An 18,665-nucleotide genomic window follows, 5' to 3' on the forward strand; every position below is an offset into this window, starting at 1 on the left:
GTGGATCCAAAAACTGTCAAATATAAATCCCCCGTTTTTTTTCCACTCTCAACAAAGTGATGCCATTTCTGTTTCTCCTTCTCTCCCTCAGTTTGACTGGATAATGTGAAAGGGCCTTTGCAGCTCTCTGAGCATGCTACATAGCAGATGATGAACTACAGAAGAGAAGACAAACGCTGTCATCAGCTGTTGGAGGCTGGAAAGGGAACACAAACACTACTCTAATATGAAGAAACAGAAAACAAACTATGTACAGCATATCTTCAAACAGTTTAAAGGGATATTTCCAAGAATAGAGAATTTTTTAAATTTGAGGTTTAAACTCAAGTGCCAAACTTTTAAAAACCCTAATAGTAAATGTACATATCAGGGTCATTTAATAAATTCATTTTTGGATCAGAGTACAATAACAGTAATATGACCATGTATAATGGAAATCAGTATATAATACTATAATGTTTTCTGAACTAGAATATAGCTTGGTAAATGTCATAAACAATGGATATGAGTTTGAGTAAACTCAGGGAGTTGGTGATGGACAGGGAGGCCTGGCATGCTGCAGTCCATGGGGTGGCAAAGAATCGGACATGACTGAGCGACTGAACTGAACTGAACTGAAATGTCATAAATGGTTATACTAATGACTGTGACTACAGTTTTTCATCAATTATTAATAAAATGGTGGGAAGGAAGAAAAACTATCTCAATTTCAAGTGCAATCACTTCAGTCTTTAGTCATATCTGGTCATATCTGCAGAATGATGAATCAGTTATGGAGCCACCATTTCTGCATCAGTTATAGATCTCTTAATGGGTTCCCGTTTAAAGAAAAGGGGCTGTACAAGATATAGAAACAACCTAAATGCCCACTGACAAATGAATGGTTAAAGAAATAGAATATTATTCAGCCGTTAAAAAGAAGGAAATCTGTCTTTTATGACAACATGGATAAACCTGAAGGGCATTATACTAAGTGAAATAAGCCAGAAACAGAAACTCAAAAACTGTATGATCTCACTTATATGGAAAAATATAAAAAGGTAAACTCATATAAACAGAGAAATCTATTTCTAGAATTCTAATTCTAGAATGGTGGTGCCAGTGGCTGGGGGTTGAGGGAAATGGGGAGATGATGGTCAAAGGGTGTGAGTTTTTCAGTTATATGATAAGTTCTGGAGATCTAATGTACAGTATGTTGACAATAGTTAACAGTATCATATTATATTCTTGGAAATTGCCAAGAAAGTAGATCTTAAATGTTCTGATCACCAAAAAGGAGGAGGGGAGTCCTGTAATAGAGAGCACAGAAAAACTTAAAACATTTTTTTCACTAAGATCTCTGATAGACTGAAAACACAAGTTACACTACTGTGTAGACTCAAATCATATACTGCACAAATGGATGGAAGGATAGGAGCACAGAGCTAGACATGCCTCCACTGAGGACAGGGAAGAGATAAGGAAGGCTATCACTTAAGCCTTCTCCTCTTCTGATTTAGAGAAGAATTGCTGAAAGACTCCAACACTTAGATTTGCCCTCTTCAGGTCATATGGAGTGATAAGAACTCCTCCCAGCACGGTATGATTCACCAATTTTCTATGCATATGAATACAGAAGTACCTGAGGATACCCAACAGTGTAGTAGTAATCCACCAACACATATTGAGTGTGTACTAAATGCCAAGTACTCTTCTAAGAGTTTTATGCAGGTCCACAATCCTTTACCTGCAATTCTGTAAGATAAAGGGTTTTCACAATTCATTTGGCAACATACACTGACATCAGGCTAATCACAGTTTGAGGGGAGTTGTTTTTTTTTTTTTAATCTCACTTAGTATAAAAATAAATGTGCTTCATTGCAGAAACAAATGCTTATGAGGTTCTGCTCAAAACCCCATTAAGAATGCAATACAGAGTATATGTACTAAACTATCTTTCTAAAATCCAAAAACTACTGGAACCAAAACCAACTCTGGATTATAGAGATGTGCAGTAGAAATAAGCGAGCACTTACTGAACACTCACACACTGAGCTAGCACTTCCTGCTCAGGGTAGTGGTGATAACACAGTCTGTGCAGCCAGAGTCAGGTTATACACAAGTATAAAGTGCATACAACAGGGTCTGGCACTTGGTAAGTGTTCAGCGGGGCTTCCTTGGTACCTCAGCTGGTAAAGAATCTGCCTGTAAAGCAGGAGACCCCAGTTCGATTCCTGGATTGGAAAGATCCTCTGGAGAAGGGATAGGCTACCCCTTCCAGTACTCCTGGGCTTCCCTGGTTGCTCAGACAGTAAAGAATCCACCTGTAATGCAGGATACCTGGGTTTGATCCCTGGGTTGGGAAGATCCCCTGGAGGAGAATACAGCAACCCACTCCAGTATTCTTGCCTAGAGAATCCCCATGGACAGAGGAGCCTGGCGGGCTACAGTCCATGGGGTCGCAAAGAGTCAGACACGACTGAGCAACTAAGCACAGCACAAGTGCTCAATAACCACTGCTATTATCACATGCCAGGTACTGCACTAAGCACCTTGCAGCCCAGTCCCTTAACTGTTGCTTGCTCTATCACTATGATGTGGTAGACCTTATACATCCTAATTTCTTCAATTTCTTTAACTGGGAAATAAGCAGCTTTGGTCTCTTCAACACTCAACTTTATAAATTTTTATCCATGACACATACATATATATAGAAATATAGTTAGAAATATCCTCAAAGGAACATTCATACAGATAAAAACTAAGCTACAATATTTATGTGAAATAGTGAAATAATTGAAATAGTGAAATATTGAAAATAAATAATTTTGAAAGGTAAAACTGACTGAATATATCACAAACACTAGAAAATGTTTTAAATTATTGAATATGTTGTTAAAGATTACTAATTAATAGGAGAAAGTTCACAATATACTGTTTAAAAGAATTCTATTAAACTTTATAAACTAAAATAAAATTTTCTATATATACACATAAAATATATACCTATACATTTCTATATGTATTCTGAGAAAGACAAGCATCAGACCCTTAAAAATCAGTTATTTCTAGGGGATATGATTTCTATCCTCCTTTCTATATTTTCTATACAGGACATACAAAATTTGAAACATGGAGGGGCTAGTGTAGAATACCATAATTCATCCTGAACACGAAATGACCACTAATTGTTGAGATATTATATTGTGGCTGGTAAGGGTCAAAATTAGACCCACACTTCACATCTATGTGTTAATCAGGAATGTCAAGCTGCTGCAGGGTGAAAAACATTCTCAACACTGTCTTACAACAGTTTCATGAGCTGCCTAAAATCTTCTCTGGAATGAAGTGGGATGTGGTGAAATTAAATAGGTCAGTTCACACAGAAAACAAAATTATGGTTCCCAAAGGGGAAATAGGGTGAGGGAGGGACAAATCAGGAGTTTGGATTAGCAGATACAAAGTACTACATATAAAATAGATAAACAACAAAGTCCTGTTGTTTGCACAGGGAACTATATTTAATATCCAATCATAAACCATAATGGAAAAGAATATTTAAAAAAATGTGTGTGTGCATCACTTTGCTATACACCAGAAACCAACACAACATTGTAAATCAACTACATTTCAATTTTTTAAAAGTCAATTCAGAAACAATTCTTAAATTATCAAATTGATGACATAATGAGACGAGAATAATGAAGCTGATGAAGCGATAAAACTGATCATGCTTTTCTCCTTTAACACTATAGCTCATTTTCATGTTCATTTCTGTAAACTTGAAGAAGAAGGGATTGTCCTAAAACTCTAGGTTCTAGACGTTTAAGAACCACAGCTAACTGATATACAAAAGAGCAGTATGTTAAAATGTCCTTTCTCATCTAATTTGATCAAAATGTAAAGTACATTTAGTATGAACTGGAAAATTATAAATTTAATTCAGAACAAAGATGTAATTTTAAAAGCACCAAATACAGAGATGTCTTATTTAACAGCACTGTGATATCAGAAAAACAGCAAATGCTACAGAAAAATCAGTAGGTGACAAGTATAAATGAATGAGTTCTGAATTCTCACTTATAGATACAGCATATAACTAAGAATGATCATACTATACTAAACAATTTCAATAATCAAGAAGCAGTTGCCATGCAGTTCCACAGATCTAGTCTACATTCAATATATCTAAAATTCACCATACCTCCTCTGGCCCATCCCATTCCTATCCACCAGTCTTGCGTGGAGTGTCCTCTATTACTTCTTACTTCTACTCTCTCTTACTGTCCTCTCTTACTTCTGCTCTTATCCCCCAAAATGTATTCTCAAAACAGCAGCCACAGTGGTTCTGTTTAAACTAGCTCTCATATCGTGACACTCTGCTCCAAAACTTTAAGTTTCCTCTCTCCATGTAAAATCAAAGTTCTAACTATAACTTGTAAGTATTATGGGTTCCAACACACCCTGGTCTTCCAGTCTCCCAGATCTCATACTACTCTCCTCCTAGCTCACTCTGCTCAAAACACACTGATCACCTTGTTCAAAGTCAACTTGGTGTTTGTGCACTTAAGTCTCAAACGGTCTTCCCCCTCCCCACACTCTGCCATAGTTAGATGGTTTGCTCTCTCACTCTCTCACTAAAATGTCATTCTGCCCTTCACACTTTTCTATACCATTTCTTTGCTTCTTTTTTCCCTTAACTCTTATTATTTAACAAATTATATATTCTATTTCGGAGAAGGCAATGGCACCCCACTCCAGTACTCTTGCCTGGAAAATTCCATGGACGGAGGAGCCTGGTGGGCTGCAGTCCGTGAGGTCTCTAAGAGTCGGACATGACTGAGCGACTTCACTTTCACTTTTCACTTTCATGCATTGGAGAAGGAAATGACAACCCACTTCAGTGTTCTTGCCTGGAGAATCCCAGGGACGGCGGAGCCTGGTGGGCTGCCGTCTATGGGGTCTCACAGAGTCAGACACGACTGAAGCGACTTAGCAGCAGCAGCAGATTCTATTTACCTATTTTGCTTATTGTGTGCCTCACTCACTAGAACATAGCCTCTATGAGGGCAGAAATTATTTTTTTCTCATTTGTTCACTAGTATGTGCCAGTGCTTGGGAATCAGGAGGTACACAATAAATATTTACTGAATAAATAACAAGTGATTTGTAGTCTATATGAGCATATATACTTGGTACTATTGAAAACCATCTGTATGCTCAAGCTTCAAGTACACTACTAAACTGAGACTGAAACTAAAATAAAGACAAGGCATTATGACAAGAGAGATACAATTCTCTATCTTAAGGTTTATTAAGTGTGTACCAGATTATTCCAGCTCATGCTGCTCTCTTAGCCATATGTATGGCTTTTAAACTCTCAACTTTGCAACTTAGCTTTCACTATCTTTTTTGCCTATGGTTACTGTTCACTCTTACTGTTTCCTGGCATTATCTCCTTCTTTCTCTACTGTATAATGTCTACCATCATTCATTATTAATAAGAATAAAATATTAAAAACAACTCAATTATAGAAAGCTTACTCTGTGCCTGGCACTGGGCTAGGCACAATCCATATACTGCCACAATCAATTCTTATACCACGCTAAAGTAGTTTCTACAGTCCTCACTATGTGATTACAAAGCTGGTGTCATTTACTGCTATGAGTGCTAGACAGTTCTGTAGGTCTTTATAGAGATCGTCCCATTCATCTCGCCTGTAGTCTTGCTTCCTGCTGCCATGTTAATGGTGATCGTGGTTAATATGTATGGAAATAACTGTATTTGTTTTTTATAAACTGTTCTGTTAGTGATCAGCTTATATTCAAAATATTTAATAAAAAAATTAAGACACTTTAACAAACCAAAAACACTACAAAGAGTTAACTAAACTGGCTAGAGGTATCCCCTCTATGGAGATGCAATTTATATATCTACTAGTGATAGTCAAAATATTTAGAAATTGGTATAGCCTGGGCATTGACCACTTAGAGCAGACATTAGCTATAAAAATACAGTATGCCCACGCCAGAGTACTCCTATGGACTGAAGACTAGCCCTGTATATACAGAGGCTCTCAAAGGTGAATCATGCAACATAACTTCAAACTTCTTTTACTCCCCATAGAGCCAGGGAACAGAGTTTTTAAGGAAGAATGAATGGCTAAAAATAATTCTCCTTTCAAACTCTAGGACTAGGTTATGCAGACACATAAGGGCCTACTTATGGTAATTAGAGGAAGCAAGCTAATTAAAAGCTTTTGACACCTGAAGCAGGGGTAGCAGGCCAAAGCAGCAAGCTTTCACAACAAGCTCTGAAGCCCAGAAGCCTTGAAGCTGCCGGAGCAAGGCTGGAGCAGGCAGAAGCGGTGAGCCACCAGGAAACTGTGGACAGGCAACACCCAGGGCGTAAGTTAAAGGTTTTCCTGAAAGCAAAAAGGAAAACCCAGCGTTAAGTTAAGCAGTCACTGACAACAACTGAGTCGTAGAGAGAAGGTTCTTAACTCGTAGAGCTGTTGATTTTCAACTGTACCTGGCTCCTTTATTATTTCCCATAATTTATGCATTTCTTTTAGGAGTTATATAAATTATGCTTTTATTTTCATAGTTATATTTTTTTAAGAAAAAGCATAACTGAGAGAGGTGCTGTTCCTATCAGACATCTGTGCCAGAGATGAACCTATCCACTGGGTCTATATAATATCTACTGACAAATTCCTGATAGAAGACAAAATACTTTAGAGGAAAAAAATGATCTCTTTAGGGCAGTCTTTGAATTTTGAAATCTATTAGTTGATAAATACCACAAGGGTACGTAAGGCCATCAAAGATACTTTAATCAGGAATGAATAGCTAAGCAGCAAGAGCTCATAAACCAGTCAATACTACTTTTCTATACAAAATTCACTGTGTCTTAAAAGAGAGTAAATTATCTACAACCTATTGGTTGCTTTTATTTTATATACTTTAATTGATATATAGAGAGAGAGGAAGAATAAAGAGAGAGAGAGGGAGGAAGGGAGAGACAGAGAAAGGCACCTTTTCATACAAAATCTCAAATATTATCAGTCATGCATTAAATACTCTGAATTGACTCCAGATCACACTGGCCTATGACCCAGTAGGACTTATTCTTAGTCCACTAACAGCCAGACTACTGTCTGCTACAGCCCACTCCCCAGGCCCTGCATCCATTCTTCCAAACATTAGGACTATAGAGCAAGTATCACTGTCCTTACCTATATGCCTCACTTAATCCTCATGAGTAACTTTAAACAATTCTTCAGTACCCTGTCCTTTCCTTCAGTCCTTTTTATGGAAAAAATATAAAACAACACATATGCAGTTATTTAAATATTTATCTTATTGCTTTATTTGTTCCTTAGTTGCATCTCAACTGCATCATAAATCTATTTGCAGCCCCACCATTAACACTTTGTCCTTTACCAAGCTTCTAAAATAACCTATGTCACCCTGCCATCACCATCTATCCTAACCCTGAACTATCCAAACCCTGCCCTGCAACTAATAACCTAATATTCGACTTCATAGAAAATAGATCCTTCACATTTCCTCATATCACCTTTAAATATTTCTATATTTCTACTTCTCCTTATTTCTTTTCCTTTTGAGACCAAGGAAGAAGTGTCCCCATCACCTGCAAGGATAACAGTATCATCTGAAATCTTAATGCCAGACTCTCCTTTCTTTCCTTCTTTCCCTTGTTTAATTAAAGATTTGTTTCTGAACTTCCAGCTTTCTTTCTTATGGCACCTGAACACCAACTGATCAACATTCCCATGACCATCTCCTATCCAAAACCAAATATAAAACAAAAACTTTATTGCTATCCTATCTTCCCCTCAAGAAAGTGACATCACATCCCTTTCCACATCCCTTTCCATAAAGCACATTTCTAAAGAATATTATATGCTTGCTTTCTCCACTCATTCATCATCAGTTTCTCAGCCTCTTATAATCACCTATTTCAATCTACTTGCTATTTCCCTCTATTGGACTGAAATTACTCTCTCAAAGATCAATAATGTCCTTCCAAATTCCAAATAAAATATATTGTCCTCAACTCTCATCTGTTGCAACCTCTCTTCATTACTGGACATCGCGGACGATCAATATATTTTCCTACTTATTCTTTTTTTCATATCCTATTAAATGATTTTCTCCAAGGATCCCTACTCCACCTTTTTTAATATCTCCTCTCTTCCCTGACCTATATATGATCCTATTAATATCTATATGCTGATGACTCATAAATTCTTATCTCCTAATAGGTAGACCCATACTTCTAGTTGCCTACTAGTCATCTCTCTGAAATGTTCAGCATATATCTCAAATTTAACAAGTCAAAAACCTGCACATTAAACCCATTTACTCAGAGACTGCATACCTCAATCATCCATGATTTCTACCTTTAATTTATTAGTGACATATAAAGTGATTCCTTTAACATTCTGTCTATCCTATCCACCCTTCTTGCCCACTTCCACTGGCCAAGTTTAAGCCCTCATTTCATCTGAAAAAATGATAATAGGTTCCTTTTAGACCACCTGACTCTACGTCAAACATTATGCTAACTGCTGAGAGTACAAAGATAAATAAAAGAGCCCTTGCTCTCAAAAATCTCCAGTATGGGAAACATCACTAAACAGATAATTACAGTACAACATGAAAAGAAAGGTAAAAACAAGGTCCTATAAAAAGCAAAGAAAAGAGATTCCTAACCCAAAATGGGGGAGAAGGGAGGGATCTATGTAATTTGTGAATATATATGTTAAAGTTTCTTGAAAGAGGTGACTGACATATGAGTCTTACACAGCAAACCCCAGAAAAGGGGAACCAAGAGGATCTGATTAAAGAGAGGAATATTTTGGGAAATGGGGACAGCATGAGCAAGGCACAGAAGCAAGTGATGTCTGTGAGGGGGAAACGGGTGAGGATCATCAGGGATAATAAGCAGTCGTCTTTCTTAGGAAAGGGTTTCTTCCTAGCAGGGAATAGCTAGAAATGAAACTGCAGGGTCCAAGTAACGCAAGAGCTTGTATGTCATCTTAATCAGCTACAACCTTAAAAATGAAGATAATACAGAACAACTCTTCATAGTTGGTTACATCACTTTAATAGCTCTGTGGAGTCTGGGTCTGAGGCAAGGAAAAACATGAGTTTATAGCAGTAGCTGAAGTGAAAGATTTGAGAACCTAACTAAGGAAGAGAGGAAGAAATTCAAGAAATACTTACAATTTTGAAAAATCAATGATTAAATATAATGTGGCTGTTGGGAGTGAGATATCTAGGATCTCCCTCCCTTCTGGTCTCTTCTCTACCAAATCCTTCATCGACACTATTGGTATTATCTTTCCTATCATTCTGATTATATCACTACTCTGCTTATTAACATTTGATAGGAGTTCCATTTCTATGAAATAACGTTCCTTACCATAGCATACCAAATCATTCACTGCACTGCCCAAGAGAATTTTCAATCCTCATCTTTCACCACCACCACCAAAAACCCTTATATTCCAGGCACAAGGTCACTAACTGCTACCTGAATAAAAGAAATGCAATTAAAAGAAAAAAAATTCTTTTGATTCTTTTAGAATTATAGAAAATTTATAAAATTAAAGTGTAAAAAAGAGCCACAGACAGCATTATTTCACAGACAAAACCACGAAATCATGTAAGTTGCCTATATCCTTTCAACCAGCAAAGTCCTCTTCTAGAAGTTTATTCTAAAGTAATTATTTAAGAAATCAGCTGAAATACAGCAAAAGCATTTTGTTCAAAAATGCTTTGGAGAGCATCATCTCTAATATAGAAAAAAAGTGGAACTTAAATAATTCATTTTTTTTATGTTCTGAATACCTACTATGTACTATTAGGTGCTGAGGAGTCACAGTGAACTGACAGGGAATAAAATCCTTACACTCATACAGCATACATTCTAGCTTAACATTACTGTTTGGAACCATTAGAACCATCAGGTTTAAAAGAAAATGTTTCAGCACATGGGGAAAAGACTTAAAATATTTGGTAAGAAGAGCCAGTTTGACATCAATGTTTACAAAACTACCCCAATTTTATTACCTATGAGTAGAAATACAATTGGGGGAAAAAATGCCGGAAAATTAGAGAAGTAGATTTGTGTACCTTTTCCTCTTGTAGATTAGACTGTGATCCTAGTCACGGGCATGGAACATGTTTAGATTACAGTGTATGATTAGTAAGTATTTTTTTTTATCAGTCAAAACAGACAAGGATGAAAGAAAATAAAAAAAACTTCACTTTTCTGTTTTTAAGCTCCAATAAGGAAAATGATTATATTTAAAAGCACTGTGCTAAGTACTGAGTATAAAGTATAAAGAAATTCAGTCCTTGCCTTCATTTAGAGTTTATTGGTGAAGACAAATATTAAACACAGAAATAAGGAAACTTAAAAGTACAAGTGCTAGGAAGGAGTTATACAAAGTTCTCACCTTTCCCAATAAAAAGATAAAAGTGTCTTCCATCTGCACTCCCATTTTTCTGAACTCATTAATCCACTGATTTCATTTTCCCATTCATTTCTTTCATTGATTGCATTCTGCCATCAATTCTTTCTCTGATTTCAAAATATGTAATGATTTTAAAGAAGCCATAGTAATAACAAAATATATTTTGTTAGGCAGGATGATCTCCACTTCTTCTGGAAACATAATATCCATTAATATTGGCCACAAATATAATGCAAGAGTCATTTTAAACTATCAGCAGGAACAGTATCAAAAGAGGTGAGCCTGGGCAAATTTACTCTGCTCTATTTCTAGCTTCTATAAAACTTTTCCTACTGCCGTTTTCTTCCTAGAGATCAAGTTTGGAGTGAATAAAAACAGTCTATCTTTAAAACAAGAAAGGTTCTACCCTCTCTGGGTCAAGAGACAAGTGTTGAAAAATCATAGTAATTCTCCTTCACTTCTGCCCACAATTAACAAATGGATTAAGCCTCAAAGCAATCAGCCCGGAAGCCTGTATCTCAACATGACTCTGTTCCACTAGCAAATGAGTTTTTAAGGCTGACTGGAAACTTCAATGCAGCTAGCTGGATATGCGTATTTTGAGTCTATTTTGTGATCCAAAGTGGGGAGCAAAGGTTTACATTTGGGGGAAGGTAGTTAAGTCTCCAAGCTGGTTCATGTCTTAATCTTTTTTTAACAGGGGATCCTGATAACTCTGAACCTGATACGACTCCAACATACTGATTAAAACCCAATGAGGCAAAGAGAAGAGAGTGATTCGAACCTCATCTCCTTACATGGATACAGTATCGTATAGTCCAGAAATAAAAAATATAAAAAACAACCAGGATTCTAGAGTACAAGGACTACAGACATTCATGAAGATATGTAGAGGCAGAACATGGAAGACTGGGATTCTCCAAGGATGAAAACACTGAAGTAATATAAAGAACCTCAGTCTGTGCAGACCAGTCAAGAAATATTTAATTACTGAAGAACAAGAGCCAGGCATACTGACTTTTATTAATGATAACATTTTTTGTTAGTATTTAAAGTATTTTGAGATGGTAAATGATATTTACTTCTCTCTCACCCTCAATCTTATGAAATTATAGAAACTATAAGTTGTTTAAAGGAATAAAATTACAATATCGGAAAATAAGAACATCAACTAATCAGATATTTTAAAGAACCCCTAAAATCTAGGATGGATAAAATGAGATTAGATAGAGACAAGAATGGTGAAAGGAAGCAAATTAAGGCACAGGTTAAGAGCAATGACACAGGGAGTTAAAGCTCGAAATCAATAAACTCAAAGACTAAAGAGAACTCAAAAAGAAACTGTCAGTCTTCATTCCAAATTTTATCATTTTTGGTACAAGTCAGAATTGTACGCTTTAACATGAATAAAATAGTGAATGAACAGGAAACTACCAAAAACCACAAAGTACTTTGGTAAGGCAGCTGGTAAAAGAAGCTTTCCTGAGATATCTGTATGTAGGTCAAGAAGCAACAGTTAGAACTGGACATGGGACAACAGACTGGTTCCAAATCAGGAAAGGAGTACGTCAAGGCTGTATATCATCACCCTGCTTATTTAACTTATATGCAGAGTACATCGTGAGAAATGCTGGGCTGGATGAAGCACAAGCTGGAATCAAGATTGCCGGGAGAAATATCCATAACCTCAAATATGTGGATGATACCACCCTTATGGTAGAAAGCAAAGAACTAAAGAGCCTCTTGATGAAAATGAAAGAGGAGAGTGAAAAAGTTGGCTTAAAACTCAACATTCAGAAAAACTAAGATCACGGCATCTGGTCCCATCACTTCATGGCAAATAGATGGAGAAATAATGCAAACAGTGGCAGACTTTACTTTTGGGGGCTCCAAAATCACTGCAGATGGTGACTGTAGCCATGAAATGAAAAGACGCTTGCTCCTTGGAAGAAAAGCTATGACCAACCTAGACAGCATATTAAAAGGCAGAGACATTACTTTGCCAACAAAGGTCCGTCTAGTCAAAGATACAGATTTTCCAGTAGTCATGTATGGTTGTGAGAATTGGACTATAAAGAAAGCTGAGCACCGAAGAAGTGATGCTTTTGAACTGTGGTGTTGGAGAAGACTCTTGAGAGTCCCTTGGAATGCAAAGAGATAGAAATCAGTCCTGAATATTCATTGAAAGGACTGATGCTGAAGTTGAAACTCCAATATTTTGGCCACCCAGTGCAAAGAATGGACTCATTGGAAAAGACCCTGATGCTGGGCAAGATTGAAGGTGGGAGGAGAAGGGGACAACAGAGGATGAGATGGTTGGATGGCATCATCAACTCAATGGACATGACTTTGAGCAAGCTCCAGGAGTTGATGATGGACAGGGAAGCCTGGTATGCTGCTGTCCATAGGGTTGCAAAGAGTCGGACACAACTGAGTGACTGAACTGAACTGAAAAGAAGTAATATTAAAGAACTAATACATATTTTTAAAATGATATTCATATTTTTCAAGAAAGAAATGAAAATATAATGGTAGAGAAATATCCCAATAGCAACAGAAGAAAAAATATGTAGTAAATGAGTCAATCTTTCTTCTTTAAATTTATAAATCATATTATAAATTATATAAATCCCCAAAGAATACTGGGCATCAATTCTCCATTAATTAACCTATAAATTTAATATTATCTTAATGAAAATAACACTTTAAGTAGACAACTGAGTCTAAAGTTCATATAGGAAAATGAACACTTCTATTTTTGGTGGTATGTAAGGTTAGAAACTGTGAACGAGTTTTCTAAACATATCAGGATGGCCAAAGGTTCATTCGGCTTTTCCAGTGATGGCTCTAGCAGCGCTTAGTTGTCTTTAACTTCATTCGAAACACTTGTTAGATTGTGTGATGACAGCGGTCATATCAGTGTGCATTTTTAAAAAAACTTATCAAAATTGGTGAATGTTCGTGTAGCCATTTGAAGATTGAAGATGGAAGAAAAAAGTAACATTTTTAGCCTATTATGCTTTATTATTTCAAGAAAGGAAAAAAATCATCTATAATGGCAAAAAAAGTTTTGTGCAGAGTATATAGAGAAGGTGCTGTGACTGACCAAATGTGTCAAAAGTGGTTTGCAAAATTTTGTGCTGGAGACTGCTCGCTAGTAGAATAGGAAATGGCAACCTACTCCAGTGTCCTTGCCTGGAAAATTCTATGGACAGTGGAGCCTGGCGGCCTATAGCCCATGGAGTCACGAAGAGTTGGACACAGCTGAGCAAGAGCACAGGCTGCTCGCTAGACAATGCTCCATGGTCAGGTAGACCAGCTGAAGTGGTCAGCGATCAAATTGAGACATTGACGACAATCAACACTATACCACGCGGAAGATAGCCAATATGCCCAAAATATCCAAATCAAGCATGGAAAATCATTTGCATGAGCTTGGTTATATTAAGGATGTTTGGGTTCCACACAAGTGAAAAAAATAAAAACCTTCTTGACTATATTTCCATATATGATTCTCTAAAACATAACAAAAATGTTCCATTTTTAAAACAAATTTGTGATGGGGATGAAAAGTGGATACTGTACAATAATATGGAATGGAAAAGATCTTGGGGCAAGTGAAATGAACCACCAACAACCATAGCAAAGGCTGGTCTTCATCCAAAGACGGTGATGATGTTTATATGGTAGGATTTGAAGGGTTTCCCTGGTTGCTCAGACGATAAAGAATCTGCCTGCAATGCAGGAGACCTGGGTTCGATCTCTGGTTTGGGAAGATCCCCTGGAGGAAGACATGGCTACCCACTCCAGTATTCTTGCTTGGGCTTCCCAGGTGGTTCAGTGGTAAAGAATCCACCCTCAATGTAGGAGACACAGGAAACACAGGTTGGATGTCTGGGTCCGGAAGATCCCCTTGGAAGAGGGCATGGCAACATGCTCTAGCATTCCTGCCTAGAGAATCCCATGAACAGAGGAGTCGAGTGGGCTACAGCCCATAAGTCGCAGAGTCTGAAGCAACTGAGCACACAGCACACACACACAAAAGTGCTGAATAACCATCTCAATGACCTCCTCAAATCTACTTGGGAGGGTGGACCTGAATGATGGTTTTTGGATCTTCCCTGCTAGTTCAGCTGGTAAAGAACCCACCTGCAATGTGGGAAGCCCCAGTTCAATTCCTGGGTTGGGGAGAGCCCCTGGAGAAGTGAAAGGCTACCCATTCCAGTATTCTTGGGCTTCTCTGGTGGCTCAGCTGGTAAAGAATCCACCTGCAATGTCTGACTTAGCAGCAACAATGTTGGAGACCTGGGTTGGATCACTGGGTTGGGAAGATCCCCTAGAGAAGGGAACGGCTTCCCACTCCAGTATTCTAGTACTCTAGCCTAAAGAATTCCATGAACTACGTAGTCCATGGGGTCCAAAGAGTTGAACAGGACAGAGCAAGTTTCACTTTCACTTTCTTTCTGTACTAGGAGCTCCTTCCAGAAAAACAAAAGGACTCATTCCAACAAGTATTGCTCCCAATTAGACTAGCTGAAAGCAGCACTCAACAGAAAGGGCCATGAATTAGTCAACAGAAAATGCATAATCTTCCATCAGGATAACCCAAGACTGCACTGTTTCTTTGATGAACAGGCAAAAACTCTTTCACCTTGGCTGGGAAATTCTCATTCAGCTGCTATATTCACCAGATATTTTACCTTCAGATTTCCATTTATTTCGGTCTTTACAAAATTGTCTTAATGGAAAAAATTTCAATTCCCTGAAAAACTATAAAAGGCACCTGAACAGTTCTTTGTTCAAAAAGATAAAAAGTTTTGGAAGATAGAATTATGAAGTTGCCTGAAAAAAATGGCAGAAGGTAGTGGAACAAAACAATGAATACGTTGCTCAATAAAGTCCTTGATGAAAACGAAAAATGTGTCATTTATTTTTACTTAAAAACCGAAGGAACATTTTGGCTAACCCAACAGTAAACATGAAAAACTATTAAAATCACCTTTTAAGCAAATTTCAGAACTAGAATGAAAGAAAGCGGTATAACATCAAAACTAAGCACACTATGAATACTATAACACAAGCGAGCATAGCTGGCTTTCACCGTGAAGGCAGAAACTTTACCCCATACTCCAGAGACTGAATTTTCTTGTTGGTAACTGTAAAGCAGATAGGAAAAGGAAATAAACACTAGGCAGCACACAAGGCAGATAACCTAACTGGCCGCCATATATACATATAAAATACCTCCTAAAACTCATAAATGGATTTAAAACATGGTCACAGGCTACCAGGTCCACGTACCGAAATACCTACTGCATCTCAATACACTAACAAATGGTAAATGCTCCATATGCGCTAGATAAGAAATGAGCATTCATCAGCTGCTGAGCATAATGTACGGTATCAATTAAGTAGTCCGTTAATTGTTATTCATATCTTTTATTCCTTGTTGATTTTCATCTACTTGTATCAGCTATGGAAACAGTGTGTCAAAATTTCCTATTATGAAATTAATAGGTCTACCCTTTTAGTTTTGTCCATTCTTGTTCTACATACATAAAAACTGTCAATTAAAAAATATATAGTTATAATGGCTGTAGTACAATAAAAATATTTGATCTTTGTCCCTGGCACACAGTTCCTAAAACCCTTTGAATTTGTGCAGTGATAAAATTCTTCTGTATGTTAATGAGATAAGTGGTGGCGCTAGGTAGTTCAGTATAGGGGGATGATTGCGAGAAAGACTAAGCCATTATTAGAAGCTTGTAATCATCAGCCTTACACCCAAGCTACAGAGAAGGGGAGAGGGACCAGAGATCTCGTTAGTGGCCTACAATTTCATTAATAATGTCTAAGTAATGAAATCTCCATAAAAATTTATAATTGAATGGGTACCTTCCAGGTTACTCAGCACATCAAGGTGCTGCACAGAGAAGGCAATGGCACTCCACTCCAGTACTCTTGCCTGGAAAATCCCATGGATGGAGGAGCCTAATAGGCTGCAGTCCATGGGGTTGCTAAGAGTCAGACACACTGAGCGACTTCACTTTCACTTTTCACTCTCACGCATTGGAGAAGGAAATGGCAACCCACTCCAGTGTTCTTGCCTGGAGAATCCCAGGGACGGGGGAGCCTGGTGGGCTGCCGTCTATGAGGTCGCACAGAGTCGGACACGACTGAAGTGACTTAGCATATAGCAAGGTGCTGCCACAGGGGTGCACTCAGAGAGGTCATGGAAGCTCCATGCCCTTCCTTCCATACATTACCCCATGTATGTCTTCCCCTTGGCTCTTTCTGAGTTGTATCTTTTACAATAAACCAGTAACACCAGGTTAACTTCCGGGAGGGGTTAAAGAGAGCCGCATAGGAGAACCGTAAACTTACCTCCTCCCCTTAACACAACATATTTACAGCTACATAAGGAGCAGTTCTCCTTTCTAAAGGACCTGAGAACTAGATGAACAGCATCTTGACAAGAAAAGATAAAGGAGATGTATGGTGAGAGGCAGGAAAGGCAGAGACATGGCTTCACGTGGGACCCCATACCAGGAGCAGTTACCCACAGTTGGGAGGGGTTCCAAAAATACAAAACTTTTCCCCAAGGAGTGAGGAGACTGAGCAGCACATGAGGGACCCCAACCCTCAGGTGCAGCACAGGAAAGGGACCCCCTCAAAACATCTAATTTAGTGAATGAATGGGAATTAAATCCAGGAAAACAGCAGGACTGAAGGGAAGGGAGAACCTACTATTAAAAGGCTCACATGCAGACCCACTCACCCTGAGATCCAGTGCAAAAGAAATAGTTTGAAAAGCACCTAGATCATACGCAAAGGAGACCCACATACTGATCCTAAAGTAGCTGCCAGAGAGACAGGAGCCAGCTGGAACATTCTCTGGGGACAGAAGCACTGGCAGGCTTTGCAATATCACTCTAACTTGCAATATCATTCTTCACAATATCATTCTAGCTGGTGGCAGAGCTGATGGATGCCATTTCTGGTGTCCTCCCTCTAGCCTATTAGCACCAGGGGGATGCTCTACCTACCCCACGTCAAAATCCTGAATCTTCATTTACCTCATACAGCAGCCACGCTACAACTGGGCTGGGCAAACATCCCACACTCAACCAACCCCATGCAGCAGCCTAGCCAGGTAAGTGCAACATACCCTCCCTCCCTGCAAAGCAGACACAGCCCTGCCACGGCCATCAGGTGCATACACCCCATACAAGTGCCACACCTTGACCGCCTAGCAGGGATGGCCAGGGAATGGCACTTCACGGCTCATCGGCCATCTACTACAGAAGATCACTCTTTCAAGAATGGAATCGGTAGCCATTTCACCCAATACACGAAGACAAACACAGAGAGTCAGGCACCCGAGGAGGCCTAAAAATATACCTTCCAAACTAAAGAACAAGACAAATCTCCAGAAAAAGACCTTAATGAAACGGAGATAAGCATAACAGTTAGAAGTAATATTCATAAAGATGCTCCCTGAACTCGAGAAAACAATGAACACAGAACATCAACGAAGAGAAGGAATTCCTTGGCAGTTCAGTGGTTAGGAGTTGATGCTTTTACTGTCAAGGCCTGGGTTCCATCCCTGGTTGGGGAACTAAGATCCTGCAAGCCACACAGTCAAAACAAAAACAAAACAAAGAGATAGAAAATATAAGAAACTACCAAACAAAATATAATTGAACTGAAAAATCTACTTGAGGCATTCAGAATCAGACTGGATGAACTACAAGAACAAATCAGTGAGCTGAAAAACAAAGCAATGGAAATCACCCAAACTGAGCAGCAAAATGGAAAAAGAATTTTAAAATATGGAAGATACCATAAAGGACCTCTGGAACAACATCAAGATGAATAGCATTCACGTTATAGGGGTCCCAGAAGGAGAAGAGAGAAAGAAAGGGCCAGAAAAACTACTTGAGGAAATAATGGCTGAAAACTTCCCTATCTGGGGAGGGAAGCAGACATATAGGTTGAGGAACCCCCCCCCCCCGAGTTCCAAATAAGACCAACCCAAAGAGAAACACAGTGGCACACATTATAATTAAAACAGGGAAAGTTAAGGGTAAAGAGAGCATCTCAAAAGCATAAAGAAAAAAAAATACCTATTACATATAAGGGAAAACTCATGAAGGTATAAGCAGCTTTTCAGCA

The 18,665-nt window shown here is 38.3% G+C and overlaps 1 protein-coding gene across 1 annotated transcript in view; it reads right to left on the reverse strand.

Annotated features, from left to right (window-relative positions):
* The window catches only part of CDC42BPA (CDC42 binding protein kinase alpha), a 296,230-nt gene that overhangs the window by 202,820 nt on the left and 74,745 nt on the right, over positions 1–18,665 (reverse strand). The gene's annotated exons all lie outside the window — the stretch shown is intronic.

The sequence above is a fragment of the Budorcas taxicolor genome, chromosome 16 (assembly GCF_023091745.1).
Source record: "Budorcas taxicolor isolate Tak-1 chromosome 16, Takin1.1, whole genome shotgun sequence".
Lineage (NCBI taxonomy): Eukaryota > Metazoa > Chordata > Mammalia > Artiodactyla > Bovidae > Budorcas > Budorcas taxicolor.